Here is a 22,004-nt window from a genome sequence, read left to right on the forward strand (position 1 = left end):
GACTGCCAGTTTTGCTAGTTTCCCTGTAGGCAGTTGTTTACGTGGAAAATGTATTTTAGAGGATCCATCCTTGATATGAGATATGTAGTATAGGCTAAAAAAAGTAGTAGCCTAAACTTCTAAGCTATCCACGTCAGAACGCAGTAGGTGTGTTCCAGCAAAGAATAACGTGCTTCATATGGTGTGAACTTCTAACTCATATAATATATGGCATGTTCCTTTCTTCTCGTCTCGTCATGTTGTCCCAAGACACAACCGAAATCTCCATCCAGTACGTACAGATAGAGTAACAGAGGTCTACCAGGTTCCGGCGGGACCAGGACTGGTGGACTGGACAGGTATTCCTTGATTTGGTCAAAAGCCTTTTGACATTCTTCAGTCTAACTTGTTGCATCGTCTTTCTTCAGCATTTTTAAAATTGGCTCACAGATCAAGGCTGATTGTGCTATGAAACGGCTGATGTAATTGAGATACCCCAAGAAACTCATCACATCCTTCTTGTTCTTTGGTGGTGGCAAATCCTGGATAGCTTTAACCTTTGATGGGTCTAGTTTAATCCCTTGGCGACTGACGATGAAGCCTAGCAATTTTCCGGCAGGGATTTCGAAGGCACACTTTGCAGGATTCAGTTTCAGATTGTACCTTCGAAGCCGAGTAAAGAATTTCCTCAAGTTTGCTATATGATCTGTGCTTTTTCTGGATTTGATGATGACGTCATCCACGTACACCTCTATTTCTTTATGNCAATATCAAGGGGCATCAATTTAAAACATCCGAAGTGTCATTCAAGAACACAACAACTATCAATTTAAGACTCACGGTCATGCTCGACACCAACGTATAGATACTCGTCACCATGCCTATACGTCGTACTCAACAAGAAGCAAATAGCAAATAAAAACTTAACTCCTAATCCCTCAAGCTAGGGTTAGACCAAACACTTACCTCGATGTCTTGAACACAACTCAAGTTTCAATTATAGCTTTACCCCTTGATTCCACCACCAATCCTCTCGAATCTAGTCACAAGTTACTTAATTACATCAATAAGTGCTAAATGAATCAACCCCAATGCATGAAAATGAGTTTTCCAAAGTTTTACCAAAAAGTCAAAAATCGCCCCCGGGCCCACGCGGTCAAAACCCGAGGTTCGAACCAAAACCCGATTACCCATTCCCCCACGAACTCAAATATATAATTTGTTTTGAAATCGGACCTCAAATCGAGGTCCAAATCCCCAATTTTTGAAAAATCTAGGTTCTACCCAAAACACCCAATTTTTCCTATGAAAATCTTTGATTTTAAGTTGAAATCATGTTAAAAGATGTTAAGGAGTGAAGAAAATAAGTTAGAAATCACTTACCAACGTTTTGGAGAAGAAGGGTTGTTTGAAAAATCGCCTCTTATGTTTTTAGGGTTTTGAAAAGTGAAAATGACTGAAAATTCCGTTTATTTATACCCCTCTGAGACCCCTTGTGCGGACCGCATTAAATGGACCGCGGCCGCACAGGCTTACCTGAAAACCTGCAGTTCAGCACCCTGTGCGGACCGCACAAAGCCAATTGCGGCCGCACAGCCTTTACCGCGCCCCGCAGAAAGGCAACCGCTGCCGCGCTGGCCCCTCCGCGGTCACATGCGATTTCTCTCGGACCGCATTAGAGGGTTCAGAGACCTGCAACTCCTGAACCTGCAACATCTGATTTTCTAGGCCTAAGGCATCCCGGAACCCACTCGAAACTCACCCGAGCCCTCGGAACGCCAACCCAAGTATACACACAACCTCAAAAACATCCCACGGACTTATTCATGTGATCAAATCGCCAAAGTAACATCATAAGCATCGAATTAAACCTCAAAATCCAAGAATTTTTTCAAACTTCATAAAACATCAAATTTTCCACTTTAGGTCCGAATCACGTCAAACAGCGTCCGTTTTCAACCAAATTTCACAGGAAGGACTTAAAACATATATAAGACCTGTACCGGGCGCCAGAATCAAAATACGGGCCCGATACCATCGTTTTCTAATCAGATTTCATTTTCAATTTTCTTAAACATTTTTAGAAATCAATTTCACTAAAAAAATTTATTTCTAGGGCTTGGGACCTCGGAATTTGATTCCGGGCATACGCCCAAGTCTCATATTTTCCTACGGACCCTCCGGGACCGTCAAATCACGGATCCGGGTCCGTTTACCCAAAATGTTGACCATGGTCAAATTTATTCATTTTAACACCAAAACTTAGCATTTTTCACAGAATTTCATATTTACGCTTTCCGGCTACACGCCCGGACTGCGCACGCAAATCGAGGCTACTTAAATGAGATTTTCAAGGCCTCGAAGACACAGAATTCATTTAAAAACAGGTGATGACCCTTTGGGTCGTCACAAAACAAGAACATTATACGACTAATCTATAACTAAACAATACTTTAAATGTTTCAATAGAAAGTTGAAAAGGTAAAAGAAATTAAAAGCAAAATGCAAAATGCAAAATGACAAATAAAAGGAAGAAAATAAAAGAGAGCCTAAACGGGGCAGGGCGGGGCGGGGCCGGGCAAATTTTTGACAAAAGGCTAAATGGGGCAGGGCCGCGCGGGTCAAATTTTTAGCGGGTCAAAACTTACCTGCTCCGCCCTACCCTGCCCTGCCCTATTTACATTCCTATGAAGAAAGGGTGCATATAACATTTTAGAGGAATTCCACATCAGAATGAGAGAGGAAAAGGTATAATACAAGCTCACATGCAATCCAAGCGATAAATCCGTAAGGTATGTTGGACGACTAAGGTAGAAAATACGTATCATGAGCTTAGACTATGATAATATATCAATTTAAGAGAATTGATAGAAGGATTAACAATTTGATTTTGCATCTATTGAGAAACTCGAAAGGAGATCAATAGGAGAGAAAAAAAAAGGAGATCAAGAGGTCTATAAGGAAAATTGGCTCTTAAGAACACTAAATTCCAAAATACTCAGAGAAGGACAAAGAGCCATTGACAAAAAATTAATATTTACATTATTGTCCAAAATCAAGCAATTCTATACAGTATTTATGGTCTGTATTGACCAGGGCCTTCTTTTATTTTATACAATATAATTTTTGTTGTTGATTTTCGATTCATCTATAACAAAAGTTTAACATGTCAATTGTCTATGATACCTTGCAGAAGTGACAGACAAAGTATCGAGATAGTGTTGTTAGAGAGAAAATTATTTTATTAGGACCGGGTACGCGGATTTTTTTTTATTTAATTTTTTTCTTTTAACAAAAGCTCTCCAAAACTTGGAAATAGCATTTTTTATTATTTTAAACTGACTATTTTCGAAAATAAAACTAAGATGTTCTCTGAAATTAAAAACTAATAAAATATTATTTTCCATGAAGATGAATGCAAATGTTCTTCCTTGCTTAAAACGTGAATCAAACACATAGTAACATTTTTCTAAAAAAAAATTTGTTTAACAAAATATTTTCAAAACCTTAAGAAGCGGATCCAAATGCTATCTACTCTATCCTTTTTACTTTTTTGGACATAATTTGATTTGATACAAAATTAATAAGAAATATTTTTAAAAAAAAATTGTGATCTAATTAAATATATGACGAAATTTGTGTGGTTGTAACCTTTTTAAACTTGTAATATTAAACAAGTCTTAGTATTTATGATTAAAAATATATAAAATAATATCATTTAAAATGAATTAATATGAAAATTGTACTACAGTACTATCTAAAAATATTACTCACTACTTTAATCAATCGGTTGTGACAGTGCGGTCAAAAGATCAAAGATCTAAAGTATATTTCGACAATTTCTAGGATAGTAACCAAACAAAAGAGCCATCAAACTTTATATAAACTATGCATAAACAGTCCACTTGGCACATAGTAATTGTTTTGGCTGTCTTTAACAAAACAAAAGAGAGTGGGCAGATAGTTCAGGCTGAGTCCCCCCTTTTTGGACGTGACATAAACAATTTAAATGGTCTACAAAAATATTATAAATCAGTCAAGAAATTTTGTACAATAATCTCATTACAATATATAACATTTACATATCTCACTCAAATGGAATTAAGTTTTGTGAACTTAAAGAAATAGTCCGGTGCACTAAGCTCCCACTATAGGTGAAGTTCGTAAGGTTAAGACTACACTAAATCTATTATGCAACCTTATCTTACATTGATGCAAGAGGAAGATTTTACAGTGCAACCCTTGACCTCCTGATCACACTGTTGTATCAAGACTCTCCATATTTAAGTTTTGTGTGCTGATTGTGTCATTTTTTTATACTATCAGTTCAATCGACTGGTTATACTCCCTCTATTTTAATCTATGCGAACCGATTTGACTGGACACGATTTAAGAAAAAAGTTAAGGCTTTTAAACTTGTGATGTAAATTGAGATATATATGTATTTTGTATGGCTATTGATCACGCCCAACTATGCCTTATAAAAAGGACAATGCGGTCGTTGCAAATATAATCCGATTTACAAGTCCGGAGTCGAATCCCACAGAGAACTAAGGTTTAGCTACAGCTGTTCACTATCACCAAGAAGACAAGCTTGAACAATTCCTAACTTATAGATATTAAGATTCTTCTGTTTAACTAATTAACTAACAAATTACAATAGTAAATTAACAACTACCGATACTGAGGGTTATAAAAAAGATTAAGGAGGTCTAGAGTTATGATTTCCCCTATTGTCGGAATCCTTCCCGCTATGTCTTCTATAATTTCGCCTAAGTATTCTCTACCGATCATGAGCACTCTTATTACCGTAAATCTCTCCCGAGTAATTACGACAATTTACTAGACGCACACTCCCGAGCTACGCTAGCTGGCTTTTAATACAGCTCACTTCAGATCGCACCCAAGGCTTCGTTATCCCTAATCCCACCTTTAAACCCTCGGTTATTGATCCCTCATATACTCTGGGAGTGGTGTTGTTCAACAATTACCTAAATATGCACTCTCTCCCGAGTTATGCATACTAAATAGGCACAGCTAATTGAGAGCTCTTCAATCAACCACAATATAAACGTAGTTGAACAAATAGAGAAAAGGCTATGGCTCAATTATATAAAAACATAACAAGAATTTATCCTACAAAAGATTCTATCAAAACTCTAGATAACAAATTAGCTATTCATAATAGTATGTAAAACTACAATACTAAAAGTCATAACCAACAATGAAAAAAATAGGAAGAGGAAGGAAAAAACTCGTAGAAGAATTCTCCGCCTTGCTCCCAATGTGTTCTTGCCTCCAAGGGTGTTGTCTAACCCTAAAGTAGTGTCTCTCCGCCTCCTTAGGTCTAATTTGTGTCCAAAATATGTCCCCCTCTTGTTCTTGGCCGGCCTCCTTTGTTTAATATAGGGTTTAGGACTTAAAATCCCACGTTTTGCACTTTAGTCCCTGAAATTTTCGCTTCCTGCCGCTGTTTTGCCGCGGTCGCAGTGGAACCGCGGCCAAACATGCCCTCTGATTCTTCAGTTGTCCGCGAGTACACTCTGCGCGGTTCTGCCGAGGTCGCGGCAAAACCGCGGTTTTTCACCCTGTTCCGTTTGGAATTTGGAAAAACGTAAAACATGAAACTTGTAGCCCTTTGAGTTAGCTTTCCAACCATATATTGCGGAGCCCAAATGGAATTCTGAGAAAACAGTTATGTCTATTTTACTAGACAGTGCGCAATATGCCTCCTCAAGTCTTCGTTCGTACTTAATTATCAAATTTGACCTCCGAACACGATCCCGGCTTAATTCCTTGAGCTTTTACTCAGACTTCAAAGCTTCAAATCACTTAAATTCATTCCATAACATCTATATAGCTCGGAATCACACCTACAAGGCATAAAACACACAATTAGTGCAAAACACTAGCGATTAAAGCGCAAACTCAATTAAAGTGCACTAAATTCGAGTGTAATAAGCGACTAAAATATGCAATTATAGCCTATTATCAATACCCCACACTTAAACCATTGCTCGTCCTCGAGCAATCAAACTACACTTTTTTTTATAGACACGACCTTTTTAAACAATTCTCCTAACTCATCACACCAAGAGTATTTAAAATAGACTAAGCACAAAAGCGTAACATCTTCACCTCAAGATTTGACTCCCAAGTACCACACGTTATTCACAACTCACCCACTTACTCTAATATAGAGGTGACTGACATTACCTTTCCTTCATGAATCAGGTGCCCTCCCACAACAAAAGAGAGTAGTTCCACACAATAAAATTTAAGAACACTTAGGAACTCAAAATAGAAAGAATTCACTCACTCTCAGAAATAACATTCATATGCCACAAAAGATGCACCATAAGCTTGCCCGTAGTGTACTACTCCACTAATCGAGCTCATTCAATCTTGGATCAATTAGGACTTTATTTGGTTGTAATGTAGGCTACGGGACGGGTAGGATACATTTAGATATAAGAGTGACTACACCTCCCTAAGCACTTTAATACATACATTTTAACATTTAAACCCCATACTTATGTCAAACCAAAACACCACCTTCACATCAATTTATATTACCCCATACTTCTTTAAGCACACTTACGTCAAGAGCCACCACTTATCAAGATTTTTTTTTCCAACAATCCAACTATATTTTTTTTTCAATTCAAGTGGCTCTTCCTTTTTCAAAACAGTGCACCTTTCTCCTTATTTCATTAGTTCCACTCAAAAGCCAAACCAACCACCCCACACTTTAACTTTTATAAAGTTCATAAACAATTCAAGTGCTCATGAGAGGTTTCAATGGTTCAAATAGATGGTTAATTCGAACAAATGGGTAAGGCTTGTAATGTGGTTGCCAAAGAAACAGGATTACAGGCTCGAAGGGGTTAACTACGATACATAATAATTAGGCGGGTAAAATATACATATCTGGCTCAACAAAGAAATGCCTATACCACTTCCTAGACTGAATAAAACTACTTTTTCGCTTTGCAAACACACGGGGCAAGTTCTAGGCATCAAATGCAATGCACAGAATATCACAAAACCTTACACACACATGGAACATAACTCACTCTGGATTGGATTCATCAAGACACCCTAGTCAGAGCAGTTAAGCAAATTTAAAATCATACAATTTAAGGTACTTATACAAGAGTTAAAAACTGAGCCTAAGCATCACAGCCAAAGTACTCACTATTCTCAAGGCATAATAAAGTCAAGAGATATTGCTTCATTTCAAAACACAACACAATGGCTCCTACTCCCAAAAAAAAACTAACTACACCCGGTTCAAATAAAACCCTTGAAAAAGAACCGTGGTTTAAAGAAAAACCAAGGGGTAATTGCTACACTACCTAACAAAACAAAAAATCTTTTTGGTATTTTCTTTAGACTTACTTCCGTCAAGAAAACTGTCTTGAAAATCCGTCATCAGGAAAAGTCCAATCTTTTTTAAAAAAAAAAAAACATAGCTAAAGTAGCATGAAAAATCACCCAGACAATCTCCTCACCCCACACTTAAAATTGTGCATTGTCCCCAATGCACACCCAAACATACAAGAGGGTAAAAGAAACTCCCTGGTAGGCCAAAGGCCGAAGCACTAGCAGTTCATGGGGTACTCAGACTTCTCCCAAGCTTGGTCCTTCGTGTGGGTACCTCACACTTAGTTCCAACCATTTGGTTTGCTGATGCATCCTTCCAATACCTTTGCTTTCCATGCTCCTAGAAAATAAAAAAATTGACACTACAAAAATAAAACAATTAAAAAAAATAAAAATAAAAAATAAATAAAAGAAAGCAATAAAGCTGGGTTGCCTCCCAACAAACGCTTGATTTAACGTCGCGACATGACACGAATCACTTTTTGCCTCCACCTCGAGCTTATGAATTGAACCCCCAATTTGGCATCAAGTTTTCGGCTATGCTCCAGGGGTGGAGGAACAAATCTAGTTGGTCCAAGCAACCATTGTACTATTCTACACTTCTTGGCTTTTAGATGAGGTATGTAGTCCTGTCTTTCTGGTAAGAAAAATTCCAGAATATAGGCACCTTGTTCTTCATTCCTTGACTTTTCAATCGGCTCGGATGACTCTATTTTCATATCATCATCCAAGCACCATGTAGAAAAATATTTGGAGTGAGGACCAATGCGCTCAACTACATGAACAGTGGGACTGTCTACATTCTCAACACTAATGACAATAGAATCAACTAAATATGTATCCTCAATATCCTTGGTTGACTCTAGTATCTCTTCTAGAACATCGACATCCTCAAAATCTAGTGCGGTTGATTGTTGGTGTTCTACTCTAGTCTCCTCCTCTAGCTCATCAATTTTTGTATCTAATTCACGCTCTTCTTGGATACTATTCACAATATTGGCTTGTTGAGCATTAAAAACTTCAACCAGTTGACTCATGTGAACTTTCAAGTTGTGAATAGTTTCCTCCCGCCTTTCTATCCGCAGTAGTAATTTATTCTGTTGTCCCAAAATGCACTTTAACATATCTTCGAGCTTCTTTAGGTCAGCTTTCCTAGGTTCTTTGTTCCTATTAACTTCACCAGAAAAAGAAGAACCATCAAAGTAAGGGGTTGGGGGAAGGTAAGAAATATAAGCACAACCGTGAAAGCGACCATCTTGAGCACCACACATATCACACACATTCCACACATAAGATTGAGTTGGTGCACAAAACTCGCTCTCGGGAATATTTTGATAATTTTGCCCTGGGTGGTTTCCTTCACAATATGCATAAGGAGGATCAAAAGTAGAATTACCAACAACAAAATTCTCATAATTCCATGATGTCATGTTTCTCAAATAAACAAATAAAACTAAAATAAAAAAATAAATTAAAAAAATCAAATAATAAAAATAAAAGTTCAAACTTGAAACCTAGCAATATGTACACCTACAACTACACCGTTAGTTCTCCGGCAACGGCGCCAAAATTTGATCACGCCCAACTATGCCTTATAAAAAGGACAATGCGGTCGTTGCAAATATAATCCGGTTTACAAGTCCGGAGTCGAATCCCACAGAGAACTAAGGTTTAGCTACAGCTGTTCACTATCACCAAGAAGACAAGCTGGAACAATTCCTAACTTATAGATATTAAGATTCTTCTGTTTAACTAATTAACTAACAAATTACAATAGTAAATTAACAACTAACGATACTGAGGGTTATAGAAAAGATTAAGGAGGTCTAGAGTTATGATTTCCCCTATTGTCGGAATCTTTCCCGCTATGTCTTCTATAATTTCGCCTAAGTATTCTCTACCGATCATGAGCACTCTTATTACCGTAAATCTCTCCCAAGTAATTACGATATACTAGACGCACTCTCCCGAGCTACGCTAGCTGGCTTTTAATACAGCTCACTTCAGATCGCACCCAAGGCTTCGTTATCCCTAATCCCACCTTTAAACCCTCGGTTATTGATCCCTCATATACTCCGGGAGTGGTGTTGTTCAACAATTACCTAAATATGCACTCTCTCCCGAGTTATGCATACTAAATAGGCACAGGATTAACTCTCGAGAAGTTAGTTGGTGTTATATTTGCATCAACTTGTTTATCTCTTTTGGCTATGGCTCAATTATATAAAAACATAACAAGAATTTATCCTACAAAAGGTTCTATCAGAACTCTAGATAACAAATTAGCTATTCATAATAGTATGTAAAACTACAATACTAAAAGTCATAACCAACAATGAAAAAAATAGGAAGAGGAAGGAAAAAACTCGTAGAAGAATTCTCCGCCTTGCTCCCAATGTGTTCTTGCCTCCAAGGGTGTTGTCTAACCCTAAAGTAGTGTCTCTCCGCCTCCTTAGGTCTAATTTGTGTCCAAAATATGTCCCCCTCTTGTTCTTGGCCGGCCTCCTTTGTTTAATATAGGGTTTAGGACTTAAAATCCCATATTTTGCACTTTAGTCCCTGAAATTTTCGCTTCCTGCCGCTGTTTTGCCGCGGTTGTGGTGGAACCGCGGCCAAACATGCCCTTTGATTCTTCAGTTGTCCGCGAGTACACTCTGTCGCGGTTCTGCCACGGTCACGGAAAAATCGCGGTTTTTCACCCTGTTCCGTTTGGAATTTGGAAAAACGTAAAACATGAAAGTTGTAGCTCTTTGAGTTAGCTTTCCAACCATATATTGCGGAGCCCAAATGGAATTCTGAACAAAAAGTTATGTCTATTTTACTAGACAGTGCGCAATATGCCTCCTCAAGTCTTCGTTCGTACTTAATTATCAAATTTGACCTCCGAACACAATCCCGGCTTAATTCCTTGAGCTTTTACTCAGACTTCAAAGCTTCAAATCACTTAAATTCATTCCATAACATATATATATAGCTCGGAATCACACATACAAGGCATAAAACACATAATTAGTGCAAAACACTAGCGATTAAAGCGCAAACTCAATTAAAGTGCAGTAAATTCGAGTGTAATAAGCGACTAAAATATGCAATTATAGCCTATCATCAGCTATAAATTATTGCATAAAGATAAATCATTTTCAAATATGAAAAAAGATAATTCTTTTTTATACGAACTAAAAAATAAATAAATTCCCATAAATTGAAATGAAACGAATATAACTTACTTTCTCATTTTCCAAATTATCATACCAAGCTTGATGTGAAGTGTTATCATTATCGTAGGAATTCTAAAATTACTCACTATATATGCACAGAATTTAATTTCAAATAATTTTTGTTAAAAGTTAAATGTGGACAAGGTGAGAAATTTGAGGGGCAATTAGGGGTGTGCATTCGAATCGATTTATCGATAAATCGAATCGATTATTTGTTATCGATCGATATCGGTTTATCGATTTATCGATTTCGATTTTGAAATTTTCCTTATCGAGTTATCGATTTCGATTTCGATTTTGTCCTCTTCGATTATCGATAAACCGATAAGATATACTAAAAAGACAATTTTTTTTTAATTTTTTTTTTTACCCTTATTCTATAATACCCTTTTCTTTACCCTAAGTCCCTAACCCTATTATTTCCTCTACCATATTTAAAATATGATCATATTTAAATCTCAAGGGAATGAAATTCAAATTAATGGAAAACAAAATTAGTCGTGATGATGTATTTTTTTTTATACCGTTGGAGTGTTGGTGGCATATATTTGATCCCTTACTTTAGTTTCGTTGCATGTGCTTGTTGACACAATTTTTATGTTATAAACGGTGTTCGTCTTATTTTAGCTTCTTTTTGTCCATATTGGTTAGGCGTGTTTATAGCGATATACTTTCCGTGGAATCCCGTAAATTTTCTTATTGGTGTAATCGATAACCGAATCGATAAGCCCCAAAAATCGATAAATCAAAATCGAAAAAATCAGAACCTTATTGAAACGATAACGGTTAGCATATGTACAAATCGATAATCGATAAGTAACTATCGATAAGGGTCAAAATCGAATCGATAAATCGAATGCACACCCCTAGGACGATCCCACAAATCCAACTCATGCAAGTGGGACCAAAAAGGACACGGAGTAATAACCTGGAAACATCTGAACCGTTAGATAAGGACCTATCAGCTTTAAACATCTTTAGAAATGTCGGTTTCCATGGGTCCCAGTTGAGTCAAAATGGGGCCCACGTCAGGTGTTGTTGTTGCTTCAGTGGGGCCTTTTTAGGACGCTACATCATCGTATTTCTGTGATAAAGGACCCCTACTAGGCGCCGGCCTAGCGCCGCATGCCTCATGTAAAATTAATTAAATATAATGTATTTAGTGATAACAATATGTAAAATTATGTACCAAGTATTTACTATATTTTTTTAATTGGGTGTAGGTGCGAATTTTTTGTGTTTTTAGAAAATGATACTGTATAGCCGTTCATAATATAATAGTCGAAAAATATATACTTTTTGTAGATATATACATTTTGTATGTTATATACAAAAATTATACTTTATATACTTTTACAATTACTAAGTGTAAATAGTTTCTGGTGCGGACTAAAAGTGAAAAAGCAAAAAAACATTTTTCCTAAAACAAGTGATCTGTTACTATATGGGAGAACATTTAATTATGAAAAGTTTTTTATTTAATAATTTGGGCGATAACGGGTTGCCAATTTATCAATTGCTTGTAGATGCTTAATTCTTCGCTAATTTTATAGCTTCAATAACATTATTATTATTATCAATATAACTACTTAACTTAAACAAAATGCGTTATCAAACAAATAAAAGTTAAAGAAGCTTTAAAATGATTGAGAATAATCAAGATTGACTAAACAATTGGATTCATTTCCAAAAACTTACAATAATAATAATAATAATAATTATAATAATAATAAAAAAATATATTATACAAGTCAATCAAGAAGTGAATAAATCATGGAAATATGACACAGTATAATTAAGGTGCATTGTTGAATTAAATTGACAAAATAACTTTATTTTTCCCATTACTGCATTTGCCCGGCCAATAATTTGATTTATTGTTGTGAGGAACCTCAACAAAAGAAAGAAATTAAAGGGAAAAAGTTTGGAGAAAAAGTAAATTAAAGGAACATGAAAGCATGATGTAGTCCCTTTCACGGTTTCACCTCCGTGTCCTATGATTCTGAATAAACAATTCGATGAAAAAAGAAAAGACATAACAGATGTCAAAAGCAAATGGCTTAGATAAATTAACTAATGCTTAGTCGGTGTAATATTGTAGAGTTTGTATTTTGACATCATAATTATTTAACACCGTTCTATAAATATTATTTTATGTAATTTTCATAGTTTTCAATACTTCAGATTCATTTAATAATCAAATCTTTAACTTAATTCCTTTTGCTGGTTATATGGTTTAATTTTCGGTATACAGAATGTTATATTTCTCAACATAACATTTCAAATATTATGTTAATATATTTTTCCAACTGCTACTAGAATATATACGAATCAGATTAACCAACTTAAGTTTCGTTAAAACAATGACATATAGAATGAGAATGGGACTATGTAAATATGTAATATTGTCTACAAAAAACGAAGACCCTCATCTTAAAAGGAAAAAAGAAAAGAAAAACAGTCCTTTTTGGTTTCCACATGGTGTTAGGTATCTTTAATTGAGAATCATTAAAAAATTCGAATTGGCATTGGAAAATTCAGAATGGAGCCTTGGTGTAACCGATAAAGTTGTTGCCATATGACCAGGAGGTCACGAGTTCAAGTCGTGGAAACAGCCTTATTTAGAAATGCAGGGTAAGGCTGCATACAATAGACCTTTGTGGTCCGGCCCTTCCCCGGACCCCACGCATAGCGGGAGCTTTATGCATCGGGCTACTCGACACACATCGAAAAATCCTACATTGGGGGTAAAACCTTTCCTAACAAAGGTGATTCTATATCGAGATGACTCTTTTATTAAGCATTAAAGAGTACTTATATATCACTCCACCACAATCCTGATCGGTAAATAATAATAAGGATGGTTGAATTATTTAATTTTAGGTATATAGAGACGTAAACACATTTGCAACTAAGACATATTAATTTTTTTGACCCTTTAATTTAATGTAAGTGACATGAGATGTCATTTTGTGTAGCTTTCAAGATTCTCTTCTCTTTTTCTATTTGATAAAGTGTACCTCTATTTCTCAATTTTCCATTATATTATTTACTAAGTTCATCTTACTCTCTCTATAAATAGCTCTCTCCTCTGATCATTTCTCATTACCAATCTCATAACCAAAGCATTAATTTTCATTTCCCCCCTTTAATTTTCATATTCTTATTATCAAGTTTATTTATTCCTCATTTCCCAATGGCAAGTCTTGATCAGGTACTTTTATATTGTATGCACACATTTTTCCTCTCTATTTTCCAGATTAAAATCTAGCCATCTGATCAAGATCAGCTGGTTAGCTAGCTCCACTTGTATATGTTAATTAAATACACATATGAAGGTGAAATCAAAATTGTTTCATATATAGTGAACTTATCACAAGAATAAAATCTATAACATCAGTAATAGTAGCTGAATTAATCAGCTTTCGTCTAACTGATGATCAGATGGTTGAAACTTTGGTAAAATAAAGAAAAAAAATAATATTGTTCTTACTTTACTTACTATGCTAAATGTATGTATTTAATTTGGCTTTCTATAAAATAGAAGAAAATTTAACTCAAAAGCCGTCCACCTAATTTCTTAAACTAAAAATAGCCGGCAAATATATAATACGTAAATGTAAAATTAATGTATAATATGTGTATAACTGTATATAATAAATGTACAATCTATGTATACTGACTAAAAACGTGAAGAGTGAATCTGACTGGCTATATTTGTGTAACAATCCACCCACTTCTTAATTTGGCCTTTTAGGTAATTCTTAGAACTCTAAGGAAAATTTTATTTTGTGTCTCATACAACTGACATTAGTTGTATGAGGCATCTTTTTTGTCTCATAGTTTTGTGGATCCAGGAGTGTAAGATTGGGGTCCACAAATTTGTGAGACAAAAAGGAGCCTCACACAACTAATATTGTAAGTTGTATGAGACCCACAATAAAACTTCTCGAACTCTAAATAGGTGATTCTTTAAAAAAAAAAATCTAAACTAGCTGATTATCGATAAACTATTAGTGAATATTAACCTGTAATAGCACGTTAATTAAGGATCATTTTTATCATATTATCAATTTATAATGTCTATCTAGGGATTTACTATAGTTACGTGTAATAAGTAACCAGCTGATTGTATAATTATTTACATAATCGATGTACAAAACTTAAACTCAGTTTCTTGTAGTGTCACTGATGCGGAGGCGACCGATACTATACCGAGAGGGGTCACCGGCACACGTAGAATTCGGCAAAAATTTCATGTGCTTATGTATATGTCGTTAGAAAATAATGATATATTAGTAGTGGTCACTCTATATACAAAATAAATTTTGGTTGAATCCAGAAGTGCACCCCTGACCTTTAAATCCCAGGTCCGCCTCTGATTGATGAATATAGTTTTTTATGATTTTTAAAGGTTGGATCAGCAGCAGCAGCAGCAGTAGAGCCCACTCCTGCAGCTGCAGTTGAAACCACAAAAGATGCACCCAAAGAAGAGTCAGTAGTGAGTACTGAAGCCCCAGCGGCACCAGAAATTGCTGCTAATGAGACTGCTGCTGCACCAGTAGTAGAAGAAAAAAAAGAACCTGTTGCTGAAGCTGTTGTTGAAGAAAAGAAAGAAGAACCTGCAGCAGCTCTTGCTACTGAAACTACCACAGAAGTTCCAGTGGAGAAGACTGATGAATGAAGTGAAGATTATTATCATTTGCAGTTTGTTATTGGTGAATGATGAGGTTATTGTATTATGGCTTTGTGTTTTTATTTGTTTATTATCACTAGCAGCTTGAGAGTGATAGCTGCTTGGTTTTAGTAGGGGGGATGAGAGGGTTTTGCATGTGTCCAGTCCCAAATATGGATGATCAGTTTGTCTGCTCACTTTGATAAAAGATGAGATGAGATGAGATTTGATCTCTCTATGCATTTGAATAATAAGAGTTTCACATCTTTTTTCCACAGTACGAAGGGTATAAGTAATATTTATTTACACAATTAGGTCATTTATAAATTAATTACTGGTATATCTTTTGATTAACATGAATGGATAACTTAGTAAAAATCGACTGGAGTAATGTATTATAAAAATCATCCTCTTTCAATTAAAAAGTTATTTCAACAATTCCCATGTTTATAGTTCAGAAGGAAAAAGATTTCAGAAAATTTAGTCGGACAATAATTCTTTTGAAGTTTTCTGTTCCAATCAACGACCTCTTATCATATGATACTAAGGAGGGACGAACACTTCTTTTTATTTGTCCCTCCTTTGTTTATTTGTTTTTTCTTTACTGTTCAAAGAAGGAGTGGTTTTGTTGAGTGTATCAATTACCTACATTATCTTTTAAGTGACAGGATGATATAAATAAAGAGGAATATTGAATATAAAAGTTTCTATGTAATCACTATTTCAAAATCAAAAGCATAGTTGATTGATTGAACGAAACACTTGAATAAACTCCTTGAAACAGCCTCCAAACATGTGTCCTTAACTCGTTCGTACGTCCCACTAACTTATGCTTTTCCACCATTGTTATGTGTCAGCACAACAGTAAACTTGTCCATAACTGCTGCATAAAATTACGAAGAAATTACACTCTATGTCACTTGGCCTACTATCCTGACAAAATACGGCCCATATTTTCCCTTCTTACTCGGTATGGTCCAGTTCTATATTGTTGAATTTTTTTTTTCACTGATTAGCCCTCGCCGCCCACACTCTTTTTCAGACTTTCTCCCCACCCCACTTTCTCTTTCATTTTCAATCTCTTGCTCTTTCTCTGTCTATGGCAAAATAGTCGAATTCTTCTTCAGATTTCCTTGCTCCGTTCATTATCTTCCTCTTCCACAAAATAATTTTGTTGAACAATCCACACCGGATCTATCTTTTGTAGTCTTTTTCTTTTCTTTGAACTGGAGTTAGCAGCCGGTGGTTTGGGATGTTTTTCAGCTTCACTTGAGTCCAACCAACTGAGAGGATTGCGATTATAGACGGGCCAGTTGGGGATGGTGACAAGGGCAGTAAAGACAACACCACCAGCATATGTTAACAGCATAGTCTGAAACGATCCCAACGTATAGCCTTTCTTCTTCTTCTTCTCACTTTAAATAACTTCTGAAGGGAGGAAGAATGATGTATATGTTGTATATACATATATATACTTTGTATAATCATGTATAACCATGTATATTTGTGGGTATTCTCATAGTTATATTGAATTATACATGATTATACACAATTATACAAGATTATACATAATTATACATGATTATATTTGTGTGTATAACAATGTATATAAGGTGTTTAATAATGTAAATTTTTATTTTTTCCAGTGAAATAAGAATTTCCCTTGCAAAACTTTAAATTTTACAAAAAAAATATAAAAATAAAATTATAGACTCTAAGGATGAATATATTTTTATTTTTTACTTCAACTTGCTGATATTGTTTACTATACAGAGGGAAGTAAAAAATAAATAAGAATGAAAATGGAAAAAGGGTAAAGATAAAAATGAAAGAAAAAAGTAAAATCTAATTTAGGCGTGATTTTGGGTGTAGTTGATGAAGTTGTGGGTCAGGCGCTGAAATTATTTGTGGGCTACCGCATGAAAACTGTATTTGTGGGTTAGGCGGCTGAAAAGTGCTTTCCCCAAGTGTACTTATGTGAAATTATCCCTAAAATTATTGCAAAATGTCCAAATAAACGAGGGGCCGGGAAACAAGGTTTAACCAATAGCAAAATTTTTAAATCAACGAGGTGTGGGCCGGTGAGACAATATCATAAAATTTAGAGGCGAATTCAAGATTTAAAAATTTAAGGATTCTGAATCAACCACCGAATTATTAGTTCATTTTAATTACTAAATTTATAATTAAATATTAATATTTATCTAATATATTTTTTAGTACAAATACAAAATTTAAGCAAAGTTATTATGTTTGTCCGAATATATACTTAATACAGTAGCTTCGCCCCACGTTAAATGAGCATGTAATTAGGTGACATATCATGTAGAGATGATAAGATTCAGACATAGCAAAAGTGAAATGTGGAGCAAATCAAGCCCGAAATTTTGCGCAAAAGTACATTACTTAAGATGAACATATTACATGTCCTGCCTCGTAAAAAAAAGGGAAAAGGTCATGTTACACTATATGACTTCACTAGAAGCCAAAAAAGTTCAAAATTATATATGTAAGTACTCTCACATCATTCAAAGGGCCATAACAGTGAATTAAAACTTTGTACAGATATTAACTAACAACATGATCTAATGCGGTCACTGAAAGATAAGGTTAATAATTTTAAGCAGATAAAAAAAAAAAATTTAAGCAGATAAGTAGATATTGTTGGGAATAAACCCACACAAAAATAATATTTACGGTAATAAAAGCGAAATAATAATATATTGGCAATTAACAAGAATAAAAAAGTGACAACAACATTAAAATTTTTACATGAAAACCCTTTTGAATAAGAGAAAAACCAAACCACCTTAATAAACCCGTTAAAAGCTGCCATGCAATATTAGGTTGATGTTCCACTCCACTAACCTTAAGGTTTTTCCAAACAAACGTCATGTGTATCAGCTAGCTGTCCAAAAAAGAGGAGGGAATATTGTGTTCTTTACACTTTGTAATGTTACTCTATTCGTTTATATTTAACATTTAATCAATCGATCGGATTTATTATTTTTTAATCGATATATATAAATTAAATATTAATTATACACAATTTTAAACATATTAATTATATATAAGTTACGACTTGTCCAAGTGATTGCAAAATCTTTGCAATCCTAAATCCAAATGGGTGGGTGGGTGNNGGGGGGGTTATGATAAATTAATTCTAACAATAATCATCAAATTCCGATGACTCCTACAGATGTCTACAGGGTAACTTTGGAAATTCAGATTCCTTAAACAAGTGTGAGTTCTCCTATAAATAAACTTATATTTTCTATTCATTCTCTTCTCATGACAAAGAAAAATAAAGATGAATTATTCAATTTTAACCTTGAAACTCTCTCAGCACTGGTGGTTGCCGCCGTTCTCTTCCATGTCTCCACCGCACATGGCGACCGGAGAAAGGTTTTGGTATTTAAATGGAATCCTATATAAGATGTAACGGACCCTAAGGTGGTGAATATAAGGAAATTTGCAATAAATGAGCACAACAAAGAGGCGAAGATCAAGTTAAAATTTCAGAAAAATCGTGAAGGGAGAGATGCAAGTCATTGAAGGCGTATATTATGCCGAAAATTATCGGCTGGTCATCACCGCCACGGACGGTGGTGGTTCACCACATAACTATTTGGCAGAGGTGATGGATATGCCATGGGAGGAACGTAGGATCCTCACTTCCTTTAAAAAGGACAATCCGATACATAAAATATTCTGTATTCATACAGGTTCCGAAAAAGGACAACACTCTTAGGAGTATCATGTAGACACTAGACCGCCTCACTTCCTTTAAAGAAACAAATTAAAATATTGTAAAGTAGAAAGAGGAGAACTGAAAATACTATACATGCAATTACTATATAGAATGTAAAAGTGGAATATCAGTTTTAAAATGGAGCAGCAGCTCCTGTTTCTCACGTTATCATCAATTTCATCGTGCTCTTCGTCTCTCAAGTTTACATCACTACCTCCAATTTATTAGATCAGAATAGAGTTGTGGAAACAATATCTTGCATAATGCAGGGTAAAACTGCGTATAATAGATTTTTGTGATACGGCTCTTTTTCAGGCCCCGCGTATAGCAAGAGTTTAGTGTCCCGGGCTGCCCTTTAATCTTAAACATCACACAGAAAAATTTGAAGTTTGCTTGCCTCCCAATTGTCTGAAGTTTTAACAAGCCTAACTTCATACGCGTGTGTCCGAACTTTAGATAAAGCAAATGCGAAATTTCAGGCCAAATCTGTAACTTTAGACACGGATTTTGCAACTTCGATTGCGTATGTGTCGAAATTCTGAAGTGATTAAACTTATAAAAAGTCACAAATGCGGCTATTTCCTAAATGGGGGCTCTAAAATCAGCTATCCCTTGTAATTATCTCTTACACATTATATTTTTATTTGATGCAGTGTGATTACTTGATTTATTTTACCAGTCATTTATTAAGTAGTTTAATAGTTTTTGGCCTTTTGCTTCTTTTTAATTTTTTCTTTTACACTTTTGGATGTTTTTGGTGCATCAGGCTGCTTTATTTTTTCCCCACATGATATAGTTGCATTACTTGCGTATAGGTATCGATTTATCAGTTATAGGGAGCCTCTATTATATCTAAGTCACAATGTTTACGTTCATTTCAATCCACTAATAAATTACTCCCTTCTGTCTATAATAACACGTCCCTTAACAAAATACGAACTCCTAGAGAAAAAAAAGATGTATTCATTAAATTACCTTTAATTAATTGTTACCTTGACACGTTGAGATATGTAAATGAACAAATTACTCTCATTGTCAGTTGGCCCAACATTCTAACAAAATTGGACCTATATTTTCCCTTCTTACCCGGTATGGCCCAGTTTTCATAATGTTGAAAAATTATTTTCACCGACTAGCCACATCACTGTCCCCACTCTTTTTCTTTATGCGGAGGAATTTTTTCCATTCCCAAATCAGTTTTCCCTTTCAGATTTTCTCCCCACCCCTCTTTCTCTTTCATTTTCAATTTTCAATTTTCAATTCTCTCTCTCTCTCTCTGGCAAAATAGTCGAGTTCTTCTTTAGATTTCCTTGCCCCGTTCATCTTTATCTTCCTCTTCCACAAAATAACACTGTTGAACAATCCACACCAGATCTATCTTTTGTAGTCTTTTTCTTTATTCAGTGCTCGCCGAAGCCTATTCCGACTTTCACATTAGAGGATCCTTTTATTCCCGTTCGAAGAAAAAGAAAATATTGAGTGATTATTTCTTTTAATTCTTGTCTCTTATTCTAAGTTATGAAATCTCCTTTTTTGGTAATTTTTCCTCCTCCTTCTTCTTCTTTTTCTTCTTCTCACTTTTAATGACTTCCGAAGGGAGGAAGAATGATGTATATATTGTATATAACTATATATACTTTGTATAATCATGTATAACTATGTATATTTGTGGAAATTCTCATAGTTATACAGAATTATACATGATTATACACAAATATACAAGATTATACATAATTATAACCATGTATATTTGTGTGTATTCTCATAGTTATACAGAATTTATACATGATTATAACTACAATATACATAATTATACAAACNTTATACAGGATTATACATCATTATACACAAGTATACATAATTATACAACATAGAAAATTGTAAAAAAATTACCTTCAGATAGTGTTTAATAATGTAAATTTTTATTTTTTCCAGTGAAATAAGAATTTTCCTTACAAAACTTTGAATTTTGCAAAAAAAAAAAAAAAAAAAATTATAGACTTTAAGGATGATATATTTTTTACTTCAACTTCCTGATATTGTGAATTTTAGGAAATACTATACAGAGGGAAGTAAAAAATAAATAAGAATGAAAATGGAAAAAGGGAAAAGATAAAAATGAAAGAAAAAAGCGAAATCTGATTTAGGAGTGATTATGGGTGTAGTTGACGAAGTTCGACGAAATTTGTGAGTTTGACTTGTTTTCATAAAATTGATTAATGTTTGTGGGCTACCGGATGAAAACCGTATTTGTGGGATAGGCGGGTGAAAAGTGCTTTCTCCAAGTGTATTTTCATGTAAATTTCCCTATGTAAATAAGGGCAAATTTTGGAAAGATAAAATTAATTCCTTCTTAATTATGTAAAAAAAACTTATTTTGGACCAAAATAAAAAGATCAAAATATCACTTATTATAGACTAGAGGGAGTATTATATTAAGTTCATTTCACTATGATAATCAAGAATGTATTAAATGTAAAAGAAGTTTTGGTCAAATCAATGCCTAATCTAGCAAACTGTAATAAACGATTATGATCGTATCAAAGGTTAATCATATATTAATAAATTTATGGATAATTCAAAAATCAATGAGACTTTATCCCACAATTCAAATTGTTTTCCAAGCATCTATATAATGAGGCGATATTTTACTTCGCACTTTCTAAACGTGAAATTGACAATATATGAAAATTTCTTAGCTTAGGTTGTGTTAATATTGATAAAGAAGTTCCATGGTGTTGCTATGTGTAACACTTAATATCATTTTGATGAATTATTATTAAATACATTAGATAATTAAGGTTTTGGACTGTCACCCATTTGTATTTATCAAAAGATATTTAGTAGGTTGGGTAGCCACATTTTTCATATTTATCCAAAGTTTAGATATTACTTTGGTTGACTTGCTTTTCCATAACCTCCTCTCATATTTCATTCTTTCAAGACAAAGAAAACCCCTACCCTCTCTCCTTCTTAACACCTGATACTTCATGAA

The 22,004-nt window shown here is 34.6% G+C and overlaps 1 long non-coding RNA gene across 1 annotated transcript; it reads left to right on the forward strand.

The window, feature by feature from the left end:
* Positions 1–13,677: 13,677 nt before the first annotated feature.
* LOC109208855 lies at positions 13,678–15,535 on the forward strand. Its single transcript, XR_002065268.1, has 2 exons — positions 13,678–13,797; positions 14,998–15,535. It is a non-coding gene; the product is annotated as an uncharacterized LOC109208855 (long non-coding RNA).
* Positions 15,536–22,004: the final 6,469 nt, after the last annotated feature.

Source organism: Nicotiana attenuata, unplaced genomic scaffold, assembly GCF_001879085.1.
Source record: "Nicotiana attenuata strain UT unplaced genomic scaffold, NIATTr2, whole genome shotgun sequence".
Classification (NCBI taxonomy): domain Eukaryota; kingdom Viridiplantae; phylum Streptophyta; class Magnoliopsida; order Solanales; family Solanaceae; genus Nicotiana; species Nicotiana attenuata.